The following is a 23,363-nucleotide window of genomic DNA, read 5'->3' as shown; positions in this document are numbered from 1 at the left end:
TCTTTCTTGACCACACATACCCTTCTGTGACTGCCATTAGCACACCATCTTATTTTATTTCCTTCATAACAATATACCTAATGTAAGTTATGGCACTTGTTTCCTTTTATATTGTCTATGTCCCCCATAACACACTCTCCCTTTACAAATGTAAGCACCATGAGTGCTAGGCGACTTGTCCATCTCAACTATAACTATAAGCTCAGAGCCTTGTATTGAGCAAACTGACACTTAATTTAATCAGTGACTAATTTAACTAACTTAAATAATAAATAAATACTTGAACAAACCAGAGTTTTTAAACACCTAGAGATTATATAAAAATATTACATATATTTTTAACTTACACTCTAGCAAAATGTCAAATCCCTAAAGTAGCTATTTTAATAGTGATTTTGAAAGCAAATGGTACTATTTTATTTTTATATATTTGAAACTTTTTATTTAGAAATAATTTCAGACTTACAAAAATAGTACAAAGAATTCCCACATATCCTTCACCCAGATCCCCCAATTGTAAGAATTTTACATTTGTTTTGTCATTTCCTCCCCTCTCCCCATCCCTACTAATGTGTTCACTCTTTACCCCTAAATACATCAATGTGTGTATATCACAAAACCAAGGACACTTCGGACACAACTTTAGTGCAGTGATCAAAATCCAGAAACTATCACTGACACATTATTATCTAACCTATAGGCCTTATTCAAATATTACCAATTGTCTCACTAATATCCTTTATAGAAAAATGATTTTTTTTCCTGGTCCAGATTCCAATCTAAGATCATACACTGAATTTAGTAGTCATGTCTCCTTTATTCTAGATCAGTTTCTCAGTCTTTAATGACTTTAACATTTTGTAGAATATCCCTCAATTTAGCTTCACTTGATGTTTCCTCAAGGTTAGATTCACTTTTCCACTTTTGGCAGGAATAACAGAAGAAATTCTGTGTCTTCCAGGTACACATTTTCAGGAAGCACATGATATTCGTCCCATTACCAGCAATTTGGTTGTGGTGGTTTCTGTCAGGTTTGTCCACCATAAAGTTACTATTTTTCTTTTTATAATTAATTACTATTTTATGGAGAGATGCTTTGAGATTATGTAAAAATCTCATTTCTCATCCGGAAACTTTTGTCCATTAGTTTTGTTTTATTGTGCTTCACTTTATTGCCCTTTGCAGATGTTGTGTTTTTTACAAATTGAAAGGTCGTGGCAACCCTGTGTTGAGCAAATCTATTTGTGCCATTTTCCCAAAAGGATTTGCTCACTCTATGTGTCACATTTCGGTAATTCCTGCAATATTTCAAACTTTTTCATTATTATTATATTTGTTATGGTGATCATAATCTTTGATGTTACTGTTGTAATCATTTTGGGACACCACAAACTGTGCCTATATAAGACAGCGAAGTTAATAAATGTGTGTGTTCTGAGTGCTCCATCAACTGGCCCCTGTCTCTCTCACTCTTCTTGGGCATCCCTATTTCCTGAGACACAACGATATTGAAATTGGCCAATTAATAATTGTACAATGGCCTCTTAAGTGTTCAAGTGAAAGGAAGAGTCTCATGTCTCTCACTTTAAATCAAAAGTTAGAAATGGGCTTCCCTGGTGGCGCAGTGGTTGAGAGTCCACCTGCCGATGCAGGGGACATGGGTTCGTGCCCCAGTCTGGGAAGATCCCATATGCCGTGGAGCAGCCGGGCCCGTGAGCCATGGCTGCTGAGCCTGCGCGTCCGGAGCCTGTGCTCCGCAACGGGAGAGGCCACAACAGTGAGAGGCCCACGTACCGCAAAAAAAAAAAAAAAAAAAAAAAAAAGTTAGGTCATATGGTAGTTCTATTTGTAGTTTTTTAAGGAACCTCCATACTGTTCTCCATAGTGGCTGTACCAATTCACTTTGTTATAAAGCAGAAACTAACACACCATTGTAAAGCAATTATACTCCAATAAGGATGTAAAAAATAAATAAATAAAATACTCAGTATTCTGAGAGAAAAAAAAAAGTTAGAAATGATTACGCTTAGAAATGATTAAGCCAAAAGAGGCCAAAAGCTAGGCCTCTTGATCCAGGTGGCCAAGTTGTGAATGCAAAGGAGAAGTTCCTGAAGAAAATTAAAAGTGCTATTCCAGTGAACACACAAATGTTAAACTGTGAAACAACTTTATTGCTGATATGGAGAAAATTTTAGTGGTCTGGATAGAAGATCAAACCAGCTACAACATTCCCTTAAGCCAAAGCCTAATCCAGAGCAAGGCCCTGACTCTTTAATTCTGTGAAGGCTGAGAGAGGTGAGAAAGCTGCAGAAGAAAAGTCTGAAGCTAGCAGAGGTTGGGTTCATGAGGTTTAAGGAGAGAAGTCGTCTCCACAACATGAAAGTGCAAGGTGAAGCAGCAAGTGCTAATGTATAAACTGCTGCAGGTTATCCAAAAGATCTAGCTAAGATCATTAATGAAGGTGTCTACACTACACAACAGATTTTCAATGTAGATAAAACAGCCTTCTATTGGAAGAAGGTGCCATTTAGGACTTTCATAGCTGGAGAGGAGAAGTCAATGCCTGGCTTCAAAGCTTCAAAGGACAGGCTGACTGTCTAGTTAGGGGCTAATGCAGCCAGTTACAGTGCTCATTTACCATTCCCAAAATCCTAGAACCCTTAAAAATTATGCTATATCTACTTTGCCTGTGCTCTATAAATGGAACAACAAAGCCTGGACAATAGCACATCTGTTTACAACATCCTTTACTGAATGTTTTAAGCCCACTGTTGAGACCTACTGCTCAGAAAAATATTCCTTTCAAAATATCACTGCTCATTGACAATGCATCTGGTCTCGCAATAGCTCTGATGGAGATGTACGAGATAAATGTTGCTTTCATGTCTGTTAACACAACATCCATTCTGTAGCCCATGGATCAAGGAGTAATTTCAACTTCCAAGTCTTAGTATTTAAGAAATACATTTTGTAAGGCTAAAGCTTCCATAGATAGTGATTCCTCTGATGAATATTGGCAAAGTTAATTGAAAACCTTATGGAAAGGACTTACCATTCTACATGCCATTAAGAACTTCTGTGATTTATGGGAAGAGGTCGAAATATCAAACTTAACAGGAGTTTGGATGAAGGTGATTCCAAACCTCATGGATGACTTGGAGGGTTTCAAGACTTCAGTGGAAGATGTAACTGCATGTGGTGGAAACAGCAAGGGAACTTGAATTAGAAGTGGAGCCTGAAAATATGAATGAATTGCTGCAATCTCATGATAAAACCTTAAAGGATGAGGTGTTACTTCTTATGGATGAACAAAGGAAATGGTTTCTTGAGATGGAATTTACTGCTGATGAAAATTCTGTGGAGACTGTTGAAATGACAATGAAGGATTTAGAATATTACATAAACTTAGTTGATAAAACAGCGGCAGAGTTTGAGAAGACTGACTCCAATTTTGAAAGAAATTCTGTGAGTAAAATGCTATCAAACGGCATGGCATGCTACAGAGAAATTATTTGTGAAAGGAAGAGTCAATCAATGTGGCAAACTTCATTGTTGTCTTCTTTTTCCTTCCAGTTTTATTAAGATATACTTGACATACAGCACTGTGTAAGTTTAAGGTGTAGAGCATAATGATTTGACTTACATACATCATGAAATGGTTACCACAGTAAGTTTAGTGAATATTCACTATCTCATATACATACAAAATAAAAGAAATAGAAAAATATTTTTCCTTATGATGAGAACTCAGGATTTACTCTCTTAACAACTTTTATATATAACAGTGTTAATTATATTTATCATGTTGTGCATTACATCCTTAGTTCTTACTTATAACTGAAGTTTGTACTTTTTTTACTACCTTCGCCCAATTCTCCCTCCTCCCCAACCCCTTCCTCTGGTAACCACAAATCTGATCTCTTTTTCTATGAGTTTGTTTTTGAAGTGTAATTGACCTACAACACTATGTTAGTTTCTGGTACATAACACAGTGATTCACTATTCTATACCTTTCAAGATGATCATCATAAGTCTAGTTACCATATGTCAACATACATAGATATTACATAATTATTGACTATATTCCCCACATTATACATTTCATACCCATGACTCACTGATTTTTGTAACTGGAAAGTTTGTAGTTTAATTTTTGTAACTGGAAGTTTCTAGCTCTTAATATCCCTCATCCCTCATGCCCCACCCCTTCCCCTCTGGCAACTACCTGTTTGTTCTCTGCATCTATGACTCTGTTTCTGTTATGTCTATTCATTTGTTTTTGTTTTTATTTTTATGTTTTGATTCCACATATAAGTGAAATCATACAGTATTTGTCTTTCTCTGTCTGACTTGTTTCACCTAGTATAATACCCTGTTGTCCCAAATGGCAAGATTTCCTTCTTTTTTATGGCTCAGAAATATTCCATTGTACATATATACCACATCTTATTTATCCATTCATCTATTGATGGGAACTTAGGTAGCTTATCTTGGCTATTGCAAATAATGCTGCAGTGAACATAGGGGTGCATGTATCTTTTTGAATTAGTGTTTGTCTTTTCTTTAGATAAATACCCAGGAGTAGAATTGTTGGGTTATATGGTAGTTCTATTTTTAATCTTTGGAGGATTCTCCATACTGTTATCCACAGTGGATGCACCAGTTAGCATCCCCACCAATAGTACTCAAGGTTCCCTTTGCTTTACATCCTTGCCAATGCTTGTTATTTGTTGTATTTTTGATAATAGCTATTCTGACAGGTGTGAGGTGATACCTCATTGTGGTTTTGATTCATAGTGCCCTGATGATTAGTGATGTTGAGCATACATTTTTTAATGAGCCTGTTGGCCATCTGTATGACTTCCTTGAAAATTGTCTATTCAGGTCCTCTGCCCATTTTTTAATTGAGTTGTTTGGTTTTTCTTGATGTTGAGTTGTATGAGATCTTTGTATGTTTTGGATATTAACCCCTTGTTGGATATATTGTTTGCAAATATCTTCTCTCATTCAGTAGGTAGCCTTTTCATTTTGTTGATAGTTTCCTTTGCTGTGCAAAAGCTTTTTAGTTTGATAGATTCCCATTTTTTAATTTTTGCTTTTGTTGCTAATGCCTGAGAAGACATATCCAAAAATTACTGGATACATCAAAGAGCATACGGCCTATGTTTTCTTCTAGACGATTTATGGTTTCAGGTCTTACATTTAAGTATTTAATCCATCTTGAGTGTATTTTTGTATATGGTGTGAGAAAATAATACAGTCTGATTCTTTTGCATGTAGCGGTCCAGTTTTCCCAACACCATTTATTGAAGAGGCTGTCTTTTCCACACTGTATATTCTAGCCTCTTTTATCATAGATTAATTGCCCATATAAGTGTGGGTTCATTTCTGGGCTCTCTATTCTGTTCCACTGATCTATGTGGCTATTTTTGTGCCAGTACCATACTGGGTTTTTTGGTTTGTTTATTTTTTAAAATTTATTTCTTATACAGTGGGTTTTTATTAGTTATCTACTTTATACCTATTAGTGTATATATGTCAATCTCAATCTCCAATTCATCCCACCACCACCACCCGCCAACCCCGATTTCCCCCTTTGGTGTCTATATGTTTTTTCTCTACATCTGTGCCTTTATTTCTGCCTTGCAAACTTGTTCATCTGTACTATTTTTCTCAATTCCACATATATGCATTAATATATGACATTTGTTTTTCTCTTTCTGACTTACTTCATTCTGCATGACAGTCTCTAGGTCCATCCACTTCTCTACAAATGACCTAATTTCGTTCCTTTTTATGGCTGAGTAATATTCCACTGTATATATGTACCACATCTTCTTTATCCATTCATCTGTCAATGGGCATTTAGGTTGCTTCCATGACTTGGCTATTGTAAATAGTGCTGCAATGAACATTGGAGTAGGTGTGTCTTTTTGAATTATGGTTTTCTCTCAGTATATGCCCAGCAGTGGGATTGCTGGGTCATATGGTAGTTCTATTTTTAGTTTTTAAGGAACCTCCATACTGTTCTCCATAGTGGCTGTATCAATTTACATTCCCACCAGTAGTGCAAGAGGGTTCCCTTTTCTCCACACCCTCTCCAGTATTTGTTGTTTGTAGACTTTCTGATGATGCCCATTCTGACCGGTGTGAGGTGATACCTCATTGCAGTTTTGATTTGCGTTTCTCTAACAATTAGTGACGTTGAGCAGCTTTTCATGTGCCTCTTGGTCATCTGTATACCTTCTTTGGAGAAATGTCTATTTAGGTCTTCTGCCCATGTTTGTATTGGGTTGTTTGTTTTCTGGATATTGAGCTGCATGAACTGTTTATATATTTTGGAGATTAATCCTTTGTCCATTAATCCATTTGCAAATATTTTCTCCCATTCTAAGGGTTGTCTTTTTGTCTTGTTTATAGTTGCCTTCGCTATGCAGAAGTTCTTAAGTTTCATTAGGTCCCATTTGTTTATTTTTGTTTTTATTTCCATTACTCCGGGAGGTGGATCAAAAAAGATCTTGCTGTGATTTATGTCAGAGTGTTCTTCCTATGTTTTCCTCTAAGAGTTTTATAGTGTCCGGTCTTACATTTAGGTCTTTAATCCATTTTGAGTTTATTTTTGTGTATGGTGTTAGGGAGTGTTCTAATTTCATTCTTTTATATGTAGCTGTCCTGTTTTCCCAGCACCACTTATTGAAGAGGCTGTCTTTTCTCCATTGTATATCCTTACCTCCTTTGTCATAGATTAGTTGACCATAGGTGTGTGGGTTTATCTCAGGGTTTTCTATCCTGTTCCATTGATCTATATTTCTGTTTTGTGCCAGTACCATATTGTCTTGACTACTGTAGCTTTGTAGTATAGTCTGAAGTCAGGGAGTCTGATTCCTCCAGCTCCATTTTTTTCCCTCAAGATTGCTTTGGCTATTTGGGGTCTTTTGTGTCTTCATACATATTTTAAGACTTTTTGTTCTATATCTGTAAAAAATGCCATGGGTAATTTGATATGGATTGCATTGAATCTGTAGATTGCTTTGGGTAGTATAGTCATTTTCACAATATTGATTCTTCCAATCCAAGAACATGATATATGACTCCATCTGTTTGTGTTATCTTTGATTTCTTTCATCGGTGTCTTATAGTTTTCTGAGTAGAGGTCTTTTACCTCCTTAGGTGGGTTTATTCCTAGGTATTTAATTCTTTTTGTTGCAATGGTGAATGGGATTGTTTCCTTAATTTCTCTTTCTGATCTTTCATTGTTAGTGTATAGGAATGCAAGAGATTTCTGTGCATTAATTTTGTATCCTGCAACTTTACCAAATTCATTGATTAGCTCTAGTAGTTTTCTGGTGGCATCTTTAGGATTATCTAAGTATAGTATTATGTCATCTGCAAACAGTGACAGTTTTACTTCTTTTTCAATCTGTATTCCTTTTATTTTTTTTTCTTCTCTGATTGCTATGGCCAGGACTTCCAAAACTATGTTGAATAACAGTGGTGAGAGTCAGTACCATACTGTTTTGAGTACTGTAGCTTTGTAGTATACTTTGAAATCAGGGAGCAAGATACCCTTAGCTTTGTTCTTCTTTCTTAAAATGTTTTGGCTATTCAGGGTCTTTTGTGTTTCCATACAATTTTAGAATTATTTGTTCTAATTCTGTGAAAAATGTCATTGGTATTTTGATAGAGATTGCATTGAATCTGTAGATTGCTTTGGGGAATACGGTCATTTTAAGAATATTATCTTCCAATCCATGAACACAGTATACCTTTCCATCTCTTTGAGTCATCTTCAATTTCTTTCATTAGTGTCTTACACTTTTCTGAGTACAAGTCTATTACCTCCTCAGTTAGATTTATTCCCAGGTATTTTATTCTTCTGATGTGATTGTAAATGGGATTGTTTTCTTAACTCCTCTCTCTAATAGCTCACTGTTAGTGTATAAAAACGAATAGATTTCCATATATTAATTTTGTATCCTGCAAACTTTACCAAATTCATTGATGAGTTCCAGTAGGTTTTGGTGACATCTTTAGGATTTTTTATGTATAATACCATGTCATTTGCAAACAGTGACAGATTTACTTCTTCCTTTCCAGTTTGGATTCCTTTTATTTCTTTTCCTTGTCTGACTGCTGTGTTAAGGACTTCCAATACTATGTTGAATAAAAGTGGTAAGAATGGGCATTCCTGATTTTAGAGGAAATGCTAATTTTAGCTTTTCATCATTGAGTATGATGTTAGCTGTGGGCTTTTCACAAATGGCCTTTATTATGTTGAGGTATGTTTCCTCTCTACTCACTTTGTTGAGAGTTCTTTTTGTTTGTTTTTTTCATTTTTTAAAATTTATTTATTTATTTATTTTTGGCTGTGTTGGGTCTTCGTTGCTGTGTGCAGGCTTTCTCTAGTTACAGAGAGCAGGGGCTACTCTTTTGCAGTGTGTGGGCTTCTCATTGTGGTGGCTTCTCTTGTTGTGGAGCATGGGCTCTAGGCACATGGGCTTCAGTAGTTGTGGCATGTGGACTCAGTAGTTGTGGCTTGCGGGCTCTAGAGCACAGGCTCAGTAGTTGTGGTGCACAGGCTTAGTTGCTTCATGGCATGTGGGATCTTCCCAGACCAGGGCTCGAACCCGTGTCCCCTGCATTGGCAGGCAGATTCTTAACCACTGCACTACCAGGGAAGTCCCAGAGAGTTTTTATCATAAATAGATGTTGATTATCTTAAGAAATTGCCACCCCAATCCTCAGCAACCACCATCCTGATCTGTCAGCAGCCATCAACATCAAGACAAGAACTTCTGAGGGGCTTCCCTGGTGGCGCAGTGGTTGAGAGTCCGCCTGCCGATGCAGATGACATTGGTTCGTGCCCCGGTCTGGGAAGATCCCACATGCCGCAGAGCGGCTAGGCACGTGAGCCATGGCCGCTGAGCCTGCGCATCTGGAGCCTGTGCTCCGCAACAGGAGAGGCCACAACAGTGAGAGCCCCACGTACAGCAAAAAAAAAAAAAAAAAAAAAGACAAGAACTTCCACCAGAAAAAAGATCATGACTCACTGAAGGCTCAGATGATGGTTAGTAATAAAGTATATTCTAATTAAGGTATGTATATTGGGTTCTTTTAGATAGAATGCTACTGCACACTTAATAGACTACCATATAGTGTAAACATAACTTTTATATGCACTGGGAAACCAAAAAATTCTTGTGACTCACTTTATAGCAGTGGTGTGAAACTGAAACCACAATACCTCTAAGGTATGCCTGTATTCATATATGTATGTATATAAGTAAAAACTCATGGATTTTAATACATCATTATTTATTTTGATGCTCATTTGCCCAAGACTTGGACAGTGGGAGCCCTTAAACTAGTTCCTCCTCCCTTTTGATATGTTTTCATCACTATTTGAGCACTTCCTTCCTTACTGGCACACATGCAAAAAAAGTGTTCTAATCTCAACTTGAACTTTAGCTACACTAGCTCCAGAACTGGTCATTTTTCTAAGGATCCCTGGTTCTTTTTAGGGAAGAATTGTATTTAGAAACTACTATCTGGGTGCTAGGGATGTTTATTAGTATTAGAGTGCATTGTTTCTAGGTCATCTCAGTGGACAGAGATAGGAATATATAAATACATAAACATCTGTATCTATCATTATATTTAAAACCATGAGTCCATACTGACATCTCCAATCCCAATGTAACATCAGAATTTTGTTCTAGTCGTCTTCTTGAACATCTCTGTAACTTGCTTCTCTGAAAATCAGAAACCTTGCTCTCATAATCCAGTGTATTTACTTATTTGCTCAGAACTAGGATGCACTTCATATATTTCAGAATTGCTTAATCTATACCCTTGTGAAAAACAAACTCACTAACTAGAATCAATATTTGTTTAAAGTTCTTTTTGTATGTAACCTGAAAGTATGTAATCAAATTACAGTGCTGGAACTAGTTTAAATTTAAAATGTGTGTGTCTTAATATACTTATTCAGTTCCTATTGATGAAAACTGAATACATATTGGCAAATTAATCCCCACAGAAATCATACATTCCCACCATGTATGTATGAAAAGGCCTATTTCCTCACAGCCTTACCCACACAGTGTATTATCTAACATATTTAACACTAATTCTTAACAATTTCACAGGTGAAAAAATAGCATTACAATGTAGTTTTATTTTATACTTATGAGTTGAGCATTTTCATATGTTTAGGAACCATCTGCGTTTCCTTTTCTGTGAACTGTATTTTCATAGCCTTTACCCTGATCTGGTATATTTCCAAATAATTATTTGAGCATTGGGTTAGGGTTCTGTAATGAATACAATGCTGGCCCTTGACTATAATTATTTCAGGGGTAGAATGATTAGATGAGACCAAACATCTGACCTAGAGGAATGAAATTCATAGACAGAACTGATCCAAGTAGATTTCTTCACCTCAAAACTTGAACTGGGGGCTTCCCTGGTGGCACAGTGATTAAGAATATGCCTGCCAATGCAGGGGACACAGGTTTGATCCCTGGTCCGGGAAGATCCCACATGCCGCAGAGCAACTAAGCCTGTGTGTCACAACTACTGAGCCTGTGCGCCTAGAGCCCGTGCTCCGCAACAAGAGAAGCCGCCACAATGAGAAGCCCGCACACCACAACCAAGAGTAGCCCCCGCTCACTGCAACTAAAGAAAACCCGCACGCAGCAATGAAGACCCAACACAGCCAAAAATAAAAATAAATAAATTTATTAAAAAATAATTGAACTGGACCAAGACTGAGTCACTTAGATTTTCGTAAGCCCTTAAGATAAAGTATCTTGTAGATATAGGATGTCAGTTTCTGTTGGAGCTGGTACCATGATAAGCCAAAGTGATCTGCTGACTGAAGTTATAAGTGAAAGCAGAAATAGAGAAAAATGATGGTCAAGAAGAAAAAAATGGGAAAGATAGTGAGAAATGGTATGAGTCTATGGAAGATGTGAGGAAGAGGCTTAGGTTGCCTCTGTGTGATGAGAATTTTCTTTTTGTCACTGTCTTTGGGATGGCCTGTTGTATCCTTTCAAAAAAAATTCCCTTTTTTTTCTTTGAACTAGTTTTTGTAGGTTTCTTTTTCTTGGTTAAGATACTTTTCCTATGATGAACATTAGTTTTGTTCTCTATTGCTTCAAGGGTACAAGAACAGCCAAAGGATGAAGATACAATGAATCAGAGTAGCTCAACTGTCTGGCTTATGGAATAGACTGTCTCAGGTAGATGAGTGTTCTCTTTTATTGAAACTATTCCGGTATAGCCTGGGCAACTCCTAGGCAGGGATGCCAGAGAGAGGATACCAGCATCAAACAAGTTATTGATTGATTTAAGCTTTCTTTCATAAGAAAGAAATTTAAGATTCTATAAATATAGTCTTATTATCTATTTAATGTTTGCTTATTGAAAAAAATTAAAGACTTTAAAATAAAAATATATTTTATTACACTAAAATATATTTTACTATTGGAAGGAATAATTCTTCCAAAACATCTAGAAGCCAACTTTCTAGTTAGTGAAAAAGAAGAAACTGGGAACCAGAATCAGGGAACTGATGTCTCACATAAGGCCGGGCTTCACTGTTGTTAAAAAGCTAGCCTTGTGCTCACAGCTGGGCCATGTGTTCCCCCATTATACGTAAATAATCTCACGTGATACCAACCTCAGACAAAGTCACTCTGAGACCATGATAGTGTGAGATGAAACGAGGTCACTTTATAATTTATCTAAGCATAGACAAAATCAAGGTCACTGTGCCACCCACAAAATACCAAAATTCCCTCTCTCCTGGCTAATATGAGTGTTTGCTGCTTCTTTACCAATTACAGCTTTATCCAGGGTCTTGTCTGTTCCATCTACCTACTGACATACACAGTTATGGAACTGTGCCCACTTTCTGGCAGCACCCTATCTAGAGTGAATCCCTGTTTTAGATCCTCCCTCAAATAACCCAAATGCTATAAAGCCCAAATGCTATAACAGATTCTTTCTAATAGCCTTGTATTATTCTTCTCTGGCTACCATAACAAAGTACCATAGACTGGGTGGCTTAAACAACAGAAATTAATTTTCTTATGGTTCTGGAGGCTAGAAGTCTGAGATCAGGGTGCTAGCATGGCCAGTTTCTGGTGAAGACTCTCTTCCTAACTTGTAGATGGCTGCCTTCTCACTGTGGTCTAACATAGTGAAGAGAGAAAGATCTCTGGTGTCTCTTCTTAAAGGGGCACTAATCTCATCACACATACCCTACCCTTACAACCTTGTCTAATCCTAATTACATCTCAAAAGGTCCCCATCTTCAAATACCATCAAGTTTGGGAGTTAGGACTTCAACATATGAATTCTGGGGAGACTCAAACATTCAGTCCATAATATCTTCTTACTGAGATGCCCCATGATTCCATGATGATTCCATGGTGTGCATTTTCTCTTACTGTACCAAGTAATAAAAACAGCTTGTTTAGCTAAAGGTGTGTTCCTGGTGGTCTTTGGCTGGAGGGCATTTCTATTAGAAAATACTGCTTTTTTCAAAAATTACTGACACCTTGTTTCATCAAGTTTGGAGTATTAGGCAGGTGGAAAGATTTTAGCAGAAAGTAAATATTCTTTGGAAGAAAAAGAAACCAGAGTGTTGAGAAAATTGCTTAAATGGCACTACTAAGACCAACACCCTGATATTTGCGTTGTATCTTCTTTTCTCCATTTGCATCACATGTACTACAAGTGAGGTGGGATTTTGGAGGATGAAGCTGTCATTTAATTAATCAAACCAATTACTTAACGTAACCACCACTTGCATCAATAGATTTCAATCTGTCAACTGCCTGGTTCACATTGACATAATTCAATATGCTAATATTTGTCTAGGATACTTAGATTAATACATTCTCTGTGGTCCTACATTTAGTGACTATTACATTCTTTAAAAATATCGACAGTTCTTCAAATGTCCTCAGGCAATGATAATGAAATGTATAATTCTCAAACCTATAAAAGCATAATTTAAAAATTTTTCTTAAAACTTGTCTTTTCTATCATGGGTCTATTACAAAGTACTAGTAGAGTAACCTCAAGCAATCTGAATAAACAGTCATGCCACAAACATTCCTTACAGTCAAAGGTACCAGAATTTCAGAAGTATGCCCTCTCTCCCCAGGTATATAGAGTACTCATTCTTGGAAGACAAATATCTGTAAAAACTGACATCCCCCATAAGATGCATTCAAAATTGCATAATGACTTTTATGTCCAGAATGTTTAACAACAAGCTAAATCCAAAATTCAACAAATTTACTTTCTTCTGTATGACTGATGAAACTGGCTACTTACATGTGGAATAGAATGCCTCTATGGTTCAACTTTAGAGGAAATAGAGGCCCTGGAGCTCCATACATCTTTCCCCCTTATTCATTAATGCCTTAAATTATACAGAAGTCTCATGTTTTTGTAGTTTAAAGCTTAAAGCCTTATAGCTAAATGCAAACATTGGGCTATTAAGCTTTAAGCTGGGTAGAATCCCCACCTAGCAGAACATCATGTAGAAAGTGCTTATGAATAATGTAGGAGAGGGGTACCTTAACCAGGGCTACTCAAACTTGATATGCATAAGAATTATGTGATCTTGTTAAAATGTACATTGTGATTAAGAGTGGGGTTCTGTCTTTCTAGCAAGCTCACAGATGATGCCACGCCATGTTGCTGGTTTGTCGTTTATTCTTCTTTCTTTGATAGTAAAGCCATAAGTCTGTTATTTTGTTGTACAAATCAAAATACCATTTCCTCTTCCTCTTGCCTTCTCATCTATCTACTCCATCCTTTAGTTAAGCTCACTTATGTAGTATAAAGCACAATTTGGGAACTGAACTATTGTACTTCCTAGAATAGATCAGAAATCAAAAACCAAACCAGGGACTTCCCTGGTGGCACAGTGCTTAAGAATCCGCCTGCCAATGCAGGGGACATGGGTTGGATCCCTGGTCCAGGAAGATCCCACATGCCGCGGAGCAACTAAGCCCATGAGCCACAACTACTGAGCCCACACGCCACAACTACTGAAGCCCACACACCTAGAGCCCGTGCTCCGCAACGAGAAGCCACCGCAATGAGAAGCCCACACACCACAACGAAGAGTAGCCCCCAATTGCCGCAACTAGAGAAAGCCCGCACGCAGCAACAAAGACCCACTGCAGCCAAAAAAAACCCAAACCAATATGGTGTGCATGGCATACAAAGTCAAATGCTTCTCATTAATTTCTTCTGATCATCACTAAAATTAGAAATAATTTGTCTGACATTTGAAAACTAGATATATGCTTACCAGAAAATAAAGCAATTTTACAAATGTTGTATAACACAAAGATTACTAAATAGTATCCAACCTAACTCTGCCACTATTCATATATACTACCTCCTATAACAACACTGTTCTTTTTTTATTATGAATAAAATTTTTTTTAAATTATGATCATTTGTAGAACACATTAAAAAAATCCTTCCACAATACTTGTCATTCTTCCCAGGCTGGAACAATTAATATTTGTACTCATTCTTCAATCCAACTCAAGTTCTAAAATCAGTGATGAGTCCTCCTGAAGAAGAAGACAACAAATTGTCCATAGCTGCATGGAATTCAAAACCTAAATATATGAAGCCAATATATTGAACTGAAAATTAGTGAATAATCAATTTTGGTTTGATTAGTCCTTTTTCTCTTTGAATTGCCCAAATGAACTGAGGGCATTGACATTATCCTAGGCTTGTTTCCCAAGTATTTTTAACTAAATTTTAAAGTTAAAGTTTAATGAAGACTTTACCAAAATGACATTTTTGTCTGCTGTTTTCCAATTCTAAGGATAATGGTGGGGGAAGTGTATTTTCTAAACTATTGTATCACAAAAACTGGTATTACCTTTCAGTTTCAAATATTCTTCTTGTTATTTGACAACTAGCTGTAAAAGCCTTAGGGGTACCTGTGTTTTTCCTTTCATTTATATTAATGTTTTCTCAAGGAAATCCAATTTTACATAACATGTTTTTCTAACTAAAAGAAAGGCATGAGTGATTCACAGAACAAATGTTTCTGTTGCAAATTCAATGCTTCCTACCAGTACTGGAAGACTAATGGAAAAAACAAAGAAATATGGCCATTAGCTATTTATGGTCAGCCTTATGGTGCTCATCAGGCCTCTCTATCTAAAACCACCACCACCACTAAGATGAAATAGCATTGAATACACAACACCCAGGTTTAGCATTGGTGCTAGGCACCACAGTGTTGCCTTTTACATATTTCTTGATTTCTCCTCATCATTGGTAGCAATCTCTATTTTCCTTCTAGCCTCCATACTTCCTTAGCCCTGAGAAGTTAACTGAAAAGACATTATCATTATTATTAACAGGGGAAGCTACCCACATTTAATCCAGAACACTTATAATAAAACCAGTTTAACATGATTATACACTCTTTAAGAAGGCTTCTTCAGGGCTTCCCTGGTGGCGCAGTGGTTGAGAGTCTGCCTGCCGATGCAGGGGACACGGGTTCGTGCCCCGGTCTGGAAAGATCCCACATGCTGCGGAGTGGCTGGGCCCGTGAGCCATGGCCGCTGAGCCTGCGCGTTCGGCGCCTGTGCTCCGCAACGGGAGAGACCACAACAGTGAGAGGCCCACGTACCGAAAAAAAAAAAAAAAAAAAAAAGAAGGCTTCTTGAGAGTTCCATATATATTAGAATACATATAAACAGTAGAGTACATATATATTTTATATTATACATATACTAGAAGTGGTCTGGAGATTCTTATGTACTGACTGAGTGATCCAAATTAACTTTGAATGAGTAGATTAATGACTAGATTAGTGAATAAATAAACTACATCTGCCAGGACATAATGAGAGAAAATAATAGACTCTCATTCAAATACATTTTATCTTTCAAATGATGTTGCTTTTCATTCTCTTTATTTATTGTTTTTATTTATCTTATATCACTATATCCTCAACAGAAAAATCATACAAGCTTTAAAAAAATAAGAATGTTCAATTTTCAAGAAATTCATTTATATTAAATTAATTGATTCTTGGATGTTAAACCAACCCTGCATTCCTGGGACAAATCTCACTTGGTCATGATGTATAACTTTTTATATGTTGTTAGATTCAGTTTCTTAGTATTTTGTTGAGGATTTCCATGTCTATTTTCATAAGAGATATTGGTATAGTGTTTTCTTGTCATATATTTGACTGGTTTTGATTCTGAGCAAATAAAAGCCTCATAGAATGAGTTGAGAAGTGTTCTTTTTTATGGAAGAGATGATGAAGAATTGTCATCAATTCTTCTTTAAATGTTTGGTAAAATTCAACAGTGAAGTCATTTAAACCTGAGCTTTTCTTTGTGGATAGTTTTCTTGATTACTAATTAAAAGTTTTTACTGGTTATAGGTCTGTCAGATTACCTATTTCTCCTTGAGTCAATCTCAGTAGTTGCTGTCTTTCTAGGACTTTGTCCACTACATCTATTAACTAATTTTTTTGACCTACAATTATTTGTAGTATTCATCTATAATCCTTTTATAAGGACAATCGTGAGCTTCTTTCCTAGTGAAGCACACTCCTAGAAGCTGAGACTGGAAATGAGGGGAGAGAAGGCAGCAGGAATCAAGGTCTTTTGGGCTTGGCTCCCTAAGTGAGAAACCCACAGCCCAGGAGGTGGGGTAAAGGTAATCAGGTCCCCATTATTCTCACCAGCACCACACCAAAGGTAGACAACTTTATCCCATGACGGGGCTGAGTGGAAGAAGAGAACCCCAACCTCTCAGCTGCACTCACCTAGAACCTAGCCTCAGCAACAGGTGACAGAAGGAATAAGAAATGCTTAAATCCTGCCCTTCTCAGGAAGGTAGACCTCTTGTTGGGAGCTGGAAGGAGAGAGAGAGAACCCCTTGTTCTTGGTTGTACCAGTCTATAGTTTCTGTCTTACTGAGCTGGGCAAGTTAGGGGAAGATGTGGATTTTTGTTCAGATATCATAAAATCTTGCAGTTCTTACCTAATTTTAGCAGATTTTCATGAATAAATGTTTCTTCATTTGCATTATGCCCTTAGGGCCATTTCCAGAGACTTTAAAAAGTTCTTTCGAAAAAGAGCTTTTTACACTACTACGTGGAAGGGGAACCTTGATATTTATTTTTATATATGTATGAGTTTTTTGAGATAGTTGATTTACAATAGTATATTAGTGTCAGGTGTACAACACAGTGATTCAGTATTTTTACAGATTATACTCAATTTAAAGTTGTTATAAAATAATGGCTATATTTCCCTGTACTGTACAATATATATTTGTAGCTTATTTATTTTACATAGTAGTTTGTATCTGTTAATCCCCTAGCCCTAACTTGCCCATTTCCCCTCCCTCTTCCCACTGGTAACCACTAGTTTGTTCTCTATTATTTGTGAGTCTGTTTCTGTTTTGTTAGATACATTCGTTTTATTTTTAAAATTTCACATAAAGTATTTGTTTTTCTCTACCTGACTTATTTCACTAATCATAATATTCTCTAGGTCCAGCCACATTGTTGCAAATGGCAGAATACCATTCTTTTTAAATGGCTGAGTAATATTGCATTGTATGAACATTGGGGTGCATGTATCTTTTCAAATTAGTGTTTTCATTTTCTTTGTATACTTACCAAGAGGTGGAATTCCTGGATCATATGGTAGTTCTATTTTTAGTTTTTTGAGGAACTTCCATATTGTTTTCTACAGTGGCTGCACTGATTTAAATTCCCACCAACAGTGCACAAGGTTCCCTTTGTTTTACATCCTTGCCAACATTTGTTGTTTGTAGACACTGTGATGACAGCCATTCTGACAGGTGTCAGGTGGTATCTCAATGTGGTTTTGATTTGCATTTCCCTGATGATTAGTGATGTTAAGCATCTTTTCATGGTACCATTGGTCATCTGTATATATTCTCTGGAAAAATGTCTACCCAGGTCTTCTGCCCATTTTTTAATCAGGTTTTTTTTATATTGAGTTGTATGAACTATTTATATATTTTGGATATTAACCCCTTATTGGTCATATTATTTGCAAAATTTCCTCTCATACAGTAGGTTGTCTTTTCATTTTGTTGATGGATTTCCTTTGTTGTGCAAAAGCTTTTAAGTTTAATTAGGTTTGCTTTTGTTTCCTTTGCCTTAGGAGACAAATGCAAAAAAATATTGCTACAATTTATGTCAAAGAGTGTTCGGTTTATGCTTTTTTATAGTAGTAGTATGGTTTCCAGTCTTACAGTAAGATCGTTAATCAATTTTGAGTTTGTTTTTGTATAAACTTCCCTCTTAGAACAGTTTTTGCTGTGTCCCATGGATTTTGGAAAGTTGTGTTTTTATTCTCATTTGTCTCAAGGTATTTTCTGATTTCCACTTTTATTTCTTCATTGACCCATTGGTTTTCTTAGTAGCTTGTTGTTTATTCTCCACATGTATGTGTTTGTCCCATTTTCTTCCTGTAAATGATTTCTAGTTTTACATTGTTGTGGTTGGAAAAAATTCTTGATATAATCTCTATCCTCTTAAATTTGTTAAGACTTGTTTTATAGCCTAGCATGTCATCTGTCCTGGAGAATGTTCCATGTGGACTTGAACAGAATGTTCTGTTCAATTCTGCTGTTTTTGGATGGAATGTCCTATAGATATCTATTAAGTCCAATTGGTCTAAAGTGTCATTTAAGGCTGTTGTTTTCTTATTGATTTACAGTCTGGATGATCTATCCATTGATGTAAGTGGGGTGTTAAAATCTCCTTTGATTATTGTACTATTGCCTATTTCTCCCTATATGTATGTTAGTATTTGCTTTATATATTTAGTTGGTCCTATATTAAGTGCATGTATGTCAACAAATGTTATATCCTCTTCTTGTATTGATGCCTTTATCATATATAATGACCTTTGTCTTTTGTTTTAGACTTTGTCTTAAAGTCTATTTTGTTGGATATGAGTAGTGCTACCCAGCTTTCCTGTAGTTTCCATTTGCATGAAATATCTTTTTCCATCCCCTCACTTTCATTCTGTGTGTATCTTTAGCTCTGAAGTCAGTTTCTTGTAAGCAGCATTCAGATGGTTCTTATTTTGTATCCAATCAGCCACCCTACATCTTTTGATTGGTGCATTTAGTCCATTCATAATTAAACTGATTATTGATAGGTATGTACTTAATGGCTTTTTGTTACTTGTTTTCTGCTTGTATTTGTAGTTCTCTGCTCTTTTCTTCTTTTAGTTTCTTCCCTTCTTTCTTTAGCTTCTTCCTTTGTGGCTTTATGATTTGCTTTAATGACATGCTTATGTTCCTTTCTATATTTTGTGTATTTGTTGTAGGTTTTTGATACGTGGTTACCATGGGGTTCATATATGTTGATATATATATATATGTATATATATTTATTTATTTATACACACACATATATATATATATTTGGATGCCACTTCAAGACTGTGATAAGTAAATATTTCACCTAATTTCACAGAGACAGAGAAAGTTAAGCAAAATTAGAAGGCAGAGGAATTTGTTTCAAACAAAAGAACAAGAGAAAACCCTGGAAAAACAACTAATGAAGCAGAGAAAAATATCAATAATTTACCATATTCACAGTCTGTCTGCCCAGTGGATTTGGTGGGGAAGCTGGATATGAAGTGAGCACAAGTCACATCTTCCCCCAGGGTGTGCTGGCAGCTATCACCTTGTTAAGAGGTGGGGCTGGAGATGGAGGGGCTAAAGCCAGAGCTAGGTGTGAGCCAAGGCTTCTCCTCTGTTCAGTGGTCAACACCACCCTATTGGAGGTGGGGTCACGTACCAAGTTGCTGGAGCAGAAGCCCTGAGGGTCATGTCTGAGTTGGTTCTGTTCTTTCTAACTGTGTACTCTACCCCCTTGCAGCATTGGCACCTCTGTCCCAGAGGGAGCAAGGCTGGAGCAAAAGGGGCCTGCGAGGGCACTTGGTGTGGGCTGGGGTGCATGCTGGGGTGGTCTTAGCATGGCAGAGTTTCAGACCATTCTTGATCTGCTGCCTCCGTGAAAGCCAGTATGGCTGCCCTTACCCCCTTCAGATTCCATGTTGCGTGTGAACCACCTCTGTCCCCGACAATTGTGCACTCTCCTTGGCTTTGGCAGCCTTCACCTTAGTGGGGAGCTGTGCTAATGGAGTAAGAGGGGCCGGAGTGGGCACTCAGCTCAGGTTGGGGCCCAAGCTGGGGCAGTCACAGGAAACTGACCAGAGTCACCAGAGTCCCAAGCAGTTTCAATCTGGTTCCTCCACCTTGTTTGGGGAGTAAGCAAATATGTGTGCACTCTTCACAAGCAGAGTCTAGGTTTCTTACAGCCCCTAGTTTCAAACGAGCTAAGAGAACTCATCCTCCCAGTGTCGGACCCCAGGGCTGGGGCACCCAATATGCTGTTCAAACCACTCACTCCCCACAGAGGATCTCCCGGCCCATGTAATCCTCCTCTTCTTCTGTATCCCCTCCTAGGGGTGTGGGTCCTGACCTGATTGCTTCTCTTCCCTTCCTACCCAACTCCATGTGGATGTTTGTTAAAGCCTTGGTTGTATAAGTCTTTTAATAATCGATGTTACTATCTCTCCTGTGATCCTCTACATTTTAAGGGAGACTCCTAGAGATACAAAGCCTCAAACTGAAAGACTCAATTTCAAGCAATAAGACAGGTCAGTGGTGGAAAAGGAGGCCTTTGCATAAACCATCAAAATTAACCATATCCTCTACAAAAAGAATTACTGGTGATTTGAATCTAATTCCAAAACTCTACATTCTCAAACAGCATAATCTTTCTCATTCCTGACTTCATGGAAAAGGACTTTCTATTATTACCCAAAATATGTATGGCCTTGGAATTAATGTTCCATTGAGACTCTCAGTATCCATCACAGTTTCAAGGACTGAAGCTTGTCCATTTGCTCATGAACCTTCAATTAAAAGAATAAAATAGCACGCTTCTTTCCTTAAAACCAAGCAATCAATCCAAATACACAAGATCTGCTCACTTTGAAGCCAATCTTATCTACATAGCAAACACTAAAAAAGGTGGAGGAAAGAAAAAAGTTAGTCATAGAATCACAAGAATCATCTGATATTTTTCTTAAAAACAAATATTTTAAAAATGATATGCCTATCTCTGCCCTTACTACTATTCCATCTCTATAATTTAAAAGCAAGTACAATGGGAAAGAGAAACAAAAAGATAAATCAGAACAGATGAACACAGAAAATTGCTGATTCCCAAGAAGCAAGGAAGGGTACAGTGTAAACCCAAAGCTTCTCTTAATATGGAAGTAAATGTTTAAACCCTGCTTCCTTGAATTAATGACTAAGAAAATCAGGTCTGTCCTGATGTATGACAGGACATGGTCTTGGGGACAATTTCTGTCATGGGTCTTAACTCACAGCTCGTTGACAACAGGGTACTGAAGGCTATTTAGAGTCAATACTTATTTAGTCATGCCAGGGAGAGTAGAGCAATTTTGATAAAGAGCATTTCACAGATTGACAATATTAAAACTCTTTTTAAACTCTCTTAAATATTTCTGTCCTTTCTCTTTTTCATAGGATGCATATGTCATTCATAAACACCTGCTGTAGATATAAGAACAAATATGATAAAAATCAAGTATTCTGGAATACCCAACCACAGCCAGGTAGTGAGGGCTTGAACAACTGCAGGTTAGGTTTTAAAAACCAATTTTCCTAGAGTTGTTTCTCTTAAATCTGTTGTTAAGTTGCTTTCCCCCTTAAAGAATCTTTAAACATGGACTCACATATTGAATAAAATTATGTATTGTCCTAAAGTGATACATTTACTATGTGAAATCTTCTCAAAATATGTCATGTGGAACTGCATTTCAATTGAGAAAAAGATTATCAGTCTACTTCTAATTTCCCCTTAGATACTAAGTGAGAGTTCAATTAGCAAAAGATTGAATCTATGTTTATATTTATTCACATATATATGAATAATATATTTTGTTTGGACATTTGCGACAAAACTGGAGGGCAAGCCTAGGGTATTTAGGTGGCCTACCTAAAATTCACTCTCAGACAGAGACAGCTGGTACTCACCATAATCCACATTGTTCTCTTACTCCTGGGCACACAGCTAGAATACATTTTGCAGTCTCCAGTGCAGCTACATGTAATGATGTGACTGACTTCAGATCAACAGAATGTGAACAAAAGAGATGTGCACACTTCTAGTCCTTGTTTATAAAATCCTACCTCATGTGATTCTCTCTCTATTCTCCCATGTACTGCCTGAATGGATAAGAGTCCAAGGAATGAGGAAAGATACAGCCACAAGATGGAAGGAGCCCGGCTTCTGGAAGGTATGGCACAAGCACTTAGCAAATTGCAAGAATTTATAGAAGCAAGAAATAAGATTTTATTACTATATGTCCCTGATATTTTGGAGATTGTCAGAGCAACCCAAATTATCACAACTAAAATAAGTTTGGCTACTTTTTTTCTTTCATAAAGAGTAGAGTGCAGATGGCCAAGAGGCACATGAAAAGATGCTCAACATCACTAATTATTAGAGAAATGCAAATCAAAACTACAATGAGGTATCACCTCACACTGGTCAGAATGGCCATCATCAAAAAATCTACAAACAGTAAATGCTGGAGAGAGTGTGGAGAGAAGGGAACCCTCTTGTGCTGTTAGTGGGAATGTAAATTGATACAACCACTATGGAGAACAGTATGGAGGTTCCTTAAAAAAGTAAAAACAGAATTACCACATGACCCAGCAATCCCACTACTGGGCATATACCCTGAGAAAACCATAATTCAAAAAGACACATGTACTTCAATGTTCATTGCAGCACTCCTTACAATAACCAGGACATGGAAGCAACCTAAATGTCCATCAACAGAGGAATGGATAAAGAAAATGTGGTACATATATACAATGGAATATTATTCAGTCATAAAAAGAAATGAAATTGGGTCATTTGTAGGGATGTGGATGGACCTTGAGTCTGTCATACAGAGTGAAGTAAGTCAGAAGGAGAAAAATATCGTATATCAACACATATATGTGGAATCTAGAAAAATGGTATAGATGATCTTATTGGCAAAGCAGAAATATAGACACAGACACAGAGAACAAACGTATGGACACCAAGGGGTGGTGGGGATGAATTGGGAGATGGGGATTGACATATATACACTATTGATACTATGTATAAAATAGATAACTAATGAGAACCTACTATAAAGCACAGGGAACTGTACTCAGTGCTCTGCAGTGACCTAAATGGGAAGGAGATCCAAAAAAGAGGG

Source organism: Delphinus delphis, chromosome 3 (assembly GCF_949987515.2).
Source record: "Delphinus delphis chromosome 3, mDelDel1.2, whole genome shotgun sequence".
NCBI classification, from domain to species: Eukaryota; Metazoa; Chordata; class Mammalia; order Artiodactyla; family Delphinidae; genus Delphinus; species Delphinus delphis.
Note: the sequence above shows the minus strand (reverse complement) of the source record.